Raw genomic sequence first — 7,210 nt, forward strand, 5'->3', positions numbered from 1 at the left:
CTTTCAAAACCCTTCAAAACTCTTAGTATTTTGTTTTTGCTGTTCTTGTTGTTATATCAGCTGACTCCATATAGAACTTTTATGTAAATTCCAAAAACAAACTGGTTGTGGTGAGAAGTAAAAACAGCAAAAAGTATTGTTAAGTGCCTGTTACCTCCTTGGCAGTTAATCATATAAATACAATAGGAGAAATAAAAACCTCAGTTTTCTTTGATACATATTTACTGGCTTAAAAGTTTCTCCTTAATTTGGATTCCCATTCAGAAAGGCATGTATTGGCTAATGGTCTACTTTGCAATTATGCTGTTAGTTTTCAAAATGAGCTAATTTATAATCCCTCTAAATAATTAACCAATCATTTATTTTAACATTTGATTCACATGAAACTATTCATCAACATATGACTATTACTTGATAGTCTGAAAATGTGAGTTTCAAATTTCTAAAGGTGATTCCTATATCATTGAAAAGAATAGGCAGATGAAAAACTCAAAGATAATAACTATGAATATAGCATAATGACATATTTTGGAGTTCTTTTTCTGAATATCTATATAATGTCTAAAAATGGATTGATATACAAAAGATTATATATAGTAAAATAAAATGATAATTTAAACAAATTCCAAAATCAAAAGCATACATTTTCCTTGGTGGATTATTTCCAGAGGAGTGTGTATTTTTAAAGAGGAAATATATGTAGGAAAGTATATGATCATTTATGCCTTCTGATAATATATATTTTTAGTTTTCTCTCCAGCCATCTCTACTCTACCCCTGTTGTAGGATACACTCTTCTTGTCAAGATCATATTATAAATTCACAAAGAAGTAACCCAAACTCCTACATAAATTTAGAGCAATAATGGATAAAATATATGTGAAATATATTTTAAAACATCACCATTGTCAAAAGCAAGATAAAATAACCTGTTTACCTAACACAGAATAGTGAGCAAAAGCCACAGATGTGTCTAATTTCAGTCTAGTAAAAAACTGTTAAAATTATCTTGTAAATGTAAAGGAAGAGAACTAGATGCCCTGTGAAGAGCTAGAGCTTAGGTAGACTCTGTCTACAAAAGGAGGTTAAATACTTATAATTATTGCTTATGACTACTCCTAGCTTTGAACTACTGCTCAGGTAATAGGAAGACTGGGGAAAGCTACATGATCAGGAGGATGGTCAGGCCATGCAAGGTACATAGAGCTGAATCATTCATTCCACCACAGAATATTGCTATTGTTGTTCAGTTGCTAAGTCGTGTCTGACTCTTTATGATCCCATGGACTGCAGCATACCAAGCTTGTCTGTCCTCCACTATCTCCCGGAGCTTGCTCAAATTCCTGTCCATTGAGATTGGTGATGCTGTCCAACCATCTTCTCTTCTGCCACCACCTTCTCCTTTAACCTTCAACCTTTCCCAGCATGAGAGTCTTTTCCAATGAGGCGACTTTCTGCATCAGGTGGTCAGTACTGGAGCTTCAGCTTCAGCATCAGTCCTTCCAATGAATATCCAGGGTTGATTTCTTCTAGGATTGCCTGGCTTGATTTCCTTGCCATCCAAGAGACTCTAAAGAGTCTTCTCCAGCATTACAACTTGAAAACATCAGTTCTTCAGTGGTCAACCTTCTTTATGGTCCAATTTTCTCATTTGTACATGACTACTGGAAAGACCATCCCTGGAGAAGGAAATGGCAACCCACTTCAGTATTCTTGCCTGGAGAATCCCATGGGCAGAGAAGCCTAGCAGGCTATGGTCCATGGGATCACAGAGTCAGACACGACTGACCGACTAACACTTTCATTTTCATTTTTGCCTAGGTTTGTATTACTAATATGTGAGATTTTGAAAAGGAATATCTCACTTGCCGGGTAGAGTGAAGTATATACTTCTAGATAGGAAGGGGATGTCATGATGTTGTGAAGTTGGAGGAAAAGAGGGGGCTGGCACACAGACAGAGTTCACTGGGCAGCCAGGGGACAAAGAGGGCGCATAGGAACTCACCCACTCAGGGGCCAGAAATTAGAGTCAGTCCACAAAAAGTTATCTGCTTCAGGGCAGTAGAAACTCACTAGAGGCTGAGCACCCGGGGATTCCCTGCATTTTAACTGCTGGCAGCTGGGGCCCTAGAAGAAAAACAAGCAAAAACTCGAGACATCTATCTACTATGCCTTGTCGTGTCTCTCTAGCACCTTCTCAGCCATTTCTCCTTTGCCACATGAACCAGTGTTAGATTCTGCACCCCAGAGGTGGCTAAACCAGCAAGCTCCTGCTAGAGGCACCTCGGCGAACTTCTTCATTATGACTTTGGGCTGCAATTACGCTTTCCCCACTGTGTAGTTGCTCAGTCGTGACTGGTTCTTTGAGACCCCATGGACTGTAGCCCACCAGACTTCTCCATCCATGGAATTCTCCAGGCAAGAACACTGGAGTGGGTTGCCATGCCCTTCTCCAGCGGATCTTCCTGATTCAAGGATCAAACCTGGCTCCCACATTGCAGGCAGCATTTCAGCCTTGGAGGACTTCTGCTTCCAAGTGTATTTCTTCCTTGGTATTCTTCCTCAGCCCTAGAATTAGCAGCTGCTCCCTGTCTATTACTCCTTAAAACTTAGAATCCTCTTTTATTTCTTTAAATAATTATTAACCCATTTTCCCAGTTAATATTGCCTTATACTTAATTTTCTGTATTCAAATTTCTAGTAACATTGCCGTTGTTCATTTTGTTTTATATATAAGCATTTAAGCATACTATACATACACACATTATATATGAGCTAAATACATAAGCATGTATGATCAAAATATTATTGCTCTTACTGATTTGAAAGAACTTTTATCAGTTAGATTAATTAAGAATAAGAAAACTAAAATGTTTAATTTTACTTTCATTTATTCCTTCTTATATAGATCTAAGTTTCTGACCTATATTATTTTTCTTTTCTCTAAGTAACTTTAAACATCTCTTCTAAGGCAAGTCTACTGGCAGTAAATTCCCTCAGCTTTATTTGCTGAGAATGTCATTATTCTTCTTCATTTTTTAGACATAATTGTAGTGTTAACTTTGCAGAATTCTATTTTGGAGGATTCAGTGTTTTATGAGCTTCCTGGGTTTATGTTTTGGTAACTGACATTAATTTGGGGTAATTTTCTAACATTTTATTACTTTTAATTTTTTAGGTCAGAGATTCTTTCCTCTGCTGTATCATCTACTAATGAACCTATCAAAGATTGTCTTCATTTCTGATATAGCATTTTTGCTTTCTAACACTTCTTGTTTCTTTCTTAGGATTTCCATCTCTGCTTACGTTGATCACAGGTTCTTATAGGCTGTATACTTTATTCATTATAGCCATTATCATATTAATCACAGTTGTTTTAAATTCCCAGTTTGATTATATCAACAGCTCTGCCATGTCTGGCTCTGGTACTTGCTCTGTATCCTCAAATTGTGTTTATTACATTTATCATGCTATTTTCTTATAAGCCAAACGTGATGCATCAGGTAAGGAAACTGCTGTTAATAGGCCTTTAGTAATGTTATTGGAGAAGGAAATGGCAACCCATTTCAGCATTCTTTCTTGGAGAATCCCATGGACAGAGAAGTCTGGTGGGTTATGGTCCATGGGGCTACAAAGAGTTGGACATGACTGAGTCCAACTCAATCATTAGTGGGCATGGCAGTAATGTTAAAGTGAGGTGTCCGAGATGGAGAGTGTTCTGTGACCCTACTGTGATCATGTGTTCTATGATCTGAAGAGGTCTCAGATTTCTGACGAGCCTATGCTCTCATTAGAAGTGTTTTTCAGTATTTTACCCTCACCTAGGTGGGACAAGAAGGCTAGAATGGGCAGGAGGTGGGTTTTTCCCTCTTCCACTTGGAAGGATAGAGCCAGCTGAGGTTGGTTATTTCCCTTCCCTCAGGTCAGTTAGGCTCTGATCAAACCCCAGTAGGTTTAGTTCAGTTCAGTCACTCAGTCGTGTCCGACTCTTTGCGACCCCATGGACTGCAACACGCCAGGCCTCCCTGTCCATCACAAACTCCTGGAGCTTACTCAAACTCATTCCATTGAGTTGGTGATGGCATCCAACCATCTCATCCTCTGTCATCCCCTTCTCCTCCTGCTTTCAATCTTTCCCAACATCAGGATCTTTTCCAGTAAGTTAGTTCTCTGCATCAGGTAACCCAAGTACTGGAGTTTCAGCCTCAACACCAGTCCTTCCAATGACTATTCAGGACTGATTTCCTTTAGGATGGACTGGTTGGAACTCCTTGCAGTCCAAGGGATTCTCAAGAGTCTTCTCCAACACCACAGTTCAAAAGCATCAGTTCTTCAGCACTCAGCTTTCTTTATAGTCCAACTCTCACAGTCATACATGAATACTGGTAAGGCCATAGCTTTAACGGACCTTTGTTGGCAAATTAATGTCTCTGCTTTTTAATATGCTGTCTAGATTGGTCATAAGTTTTCTTCCAAGGAGCAAGCATGTTTTAAATTTCATGCTTGCAGTCACCATCTGCAGTGATTTTGGAACCCCCAAAATAGTCTGTCACTGTTTCCCCATCTATTTGCCATGAAGTGATGGGACCAGATGCCATGATCTTAGTTTTCTGAATGTTGAGTTTTAAGTCAAGTTTTTCACTCTCCTCTTTCACCTTCATCAAGAGGCTCCTCAGTTCTTCTTCACTTTCTTCCTTAAGGGTGCTGTCATCTGCATATCTGAGGTTATTGATATTTCTCCAGCAATCTTGATTCCAGTTTGTGCTTAGTTAATTAATTTCCCCTGAGGGGAGACCTTGTTAAGAAAAACAGTGCTATGGTAAATTTCAGAATAGTTTCTTTCTCCCTTCTCTGCCAGAAATCCAGCGATTTTTCTCAGATGTTTCTTTGGTACGTTGGATGAGCTCCTGGAGGAAAATCTCACAATATTGTGGGGACCTCTGTATTACTTGCACCCCTTGGAGTTTTTAACTCTGAGACTTGCTCACACCGAGCTTCCAGCAGTTCGTCAAATAAGTTCAGGTAGTTTTACTCTAGCACTAGATTCAGGGTGGTTTCTGCTTGCTAGTCTCAGCTCCAGATAAGCCATGATTCCCTGAATTTTCCTTTCTGTCTCCCCGGTCTTGGAAGTAGTGATTTACCTGTGTCCTCTACTATTTTATGAATTCAAGAAGATATGTTAATTTTTCAGTCTGTTCAGCTTTTAACTTGTTGTTGGGATAAAGTGGTGCCTTCCAATCTCCTTAACATGTAGAACTGTTGCTGGCCAAAATCTTGGCCTTCTTTGCCCACTGATGCTGAATGAAAAAAATACAGACAGAGCTTGGAGGAAATACAAAGTGAAAGTCACTCAGTAATGTCCGACTCTTTGTGACCCCATGGACTATACAGTCCACGGAATTCTCCAGGCCAGAATACTGGAGTGGGTAGCCTTTCTCTTCTCCAGGGGATCTTCCCAACCCAGGGATCAAAGGTGGCTTTAATTGTCAGCCAGCAGAGAGGGAAAAACAGTAGACTCATGCCTCAAGAACTGTGCCCATTCTCCATGGGAGGTCTAGGGGCTTATATAAGGTAAGGGCTTGAAGTCAGAAGTCTGGTGATGAGGAATATAGGTGATAGGTTCTTGATTTCTTCCTCTTTCACTGTTTCAAAGACAGTCATAAACTGGCATCAGTAACCCAGTAATTGAGTCTGGCAGTTAGATCTCTCTGTGGCCTCTGTAACTACAAGGGGAAGCGTGTTGTAAGGGTAATAACCAGGGTAACCTGTAAGGGTAACCAGGTAAGGGATGTATTTAGCAGGGTCAAAAGGAAAAATGTGAATTGCATCTCCTGCAGAATTAGAGGGCAGAGAAGCAAACTTCGTTACAGACATTCAGAATTAGGAGCAGTTAAAGTAAAACAAGACTAGGAATCTTCAGGCCTGCTCACTGTTCCCTTTGTCTTCTTTGTTCTCAGGAAAGGGGAAGAAAAAGACTCATTCCTCTTTTTTCCTTTTCTCTGCAACAGAAGTAGAAACTGCAAATGAGTGCTTTCTACAAATGAGCTGCAAATGAGCATTTATCCTTAAAAAAAAAAAAAGCTATCTTAGACTCTGTCTGTAATCTAAGTTTTAGTTTCACATACTGGAGAAAGCTTTATGTGTCCAAAGATGTTCATTGTAGCTTTGTTTGTAGTTCAAAAGCCATGCAAATAACTCGAGTACTTTGGTAGAATGGAGATACGTTAGTGAATATTCTGTATATAGGGGTTAAAAAATAAACTAATTGTGCATATATCAACTTGGCTATGTCTCAAGAAAGAAAATAAATGAAAAAGTCAAACTGCAAAAGGATTTCATATAACGTTATGTAAATGATTCCTCTTCGTGTTTCTAGCAAAGTTTTGTATTAAATTATGATTATGCACCCACTCCTCACTCCTTATCACTATGGAGAAATGGAATTAAAAGTTTACTAGGGAAAACAAAAAGTTTACTAGGAAGAGGGAACTTAAAGTTTATATATATTACTTTATTTTCAAGAAAAACCATATAAAGTCAAAATTGAAATAATCACTTATGATTATGAAAAATAGATATATAAGTATTTAAAATGGCTTTCATTATTTTCTGTTTAATTAAAAATGAAGCATTTTCTCAGTTATATTTCTAATTATAGGAAATGTAACATACGATAGCTGTAGCACATGACTCTTGGTAGTCCTTTAGAAAGATTGGTTGAAATAAATGATAGCAAAATCACACCATATATACAATATTGCTTTCTGCATCTTTCCATCTTAATAGCATACTATGAGAAATAGCAAAGAGTGGATCTCTGAAGTTAGAGTGCTTTTACCTAAACACCAGATCCATGATTGGACAGTTAATTTAAACTCTTTGTGCCTCAGTTTCCTCAAAAGTAAAATAAAGCTAGTGAGGTTGCATAAATGTTGAAAGATGCAACACATATAAAATACTTGAAAGAGTATCTGGCACAAAGGAAATTTATCAGTGTGATATATTTAAAACTGAATATATTATATGAATGGCAGGATAATATTCTAGGTTAACATGGTTATATAATGCTTTACATTTATCACAGCTTTTCCACAGGTAGTAGTAATTTTTGAGTCATTTAATATTTGAAAATGTTTTTCTATTCTTCACAAAGAGAACAAGTTGTTTGATAAAACCTTTTTCATAAATCTATGAAAATGTGCTAATTTTT

Source organism: Muntiacus reevesi, chromosome 21 (genome assembly GCF_963930625.1).
Source record: "Muntiacus reevesi chromosome 21, mMunRee1.1, whole genome shotgun sequence".
Classification (NCBI taxonomy): Eukaryota; Metazoa; Chordata; class Mammalia; order Artiodactyla; family Cervidae; genus Muntiacus; species Muntiacus reevesi.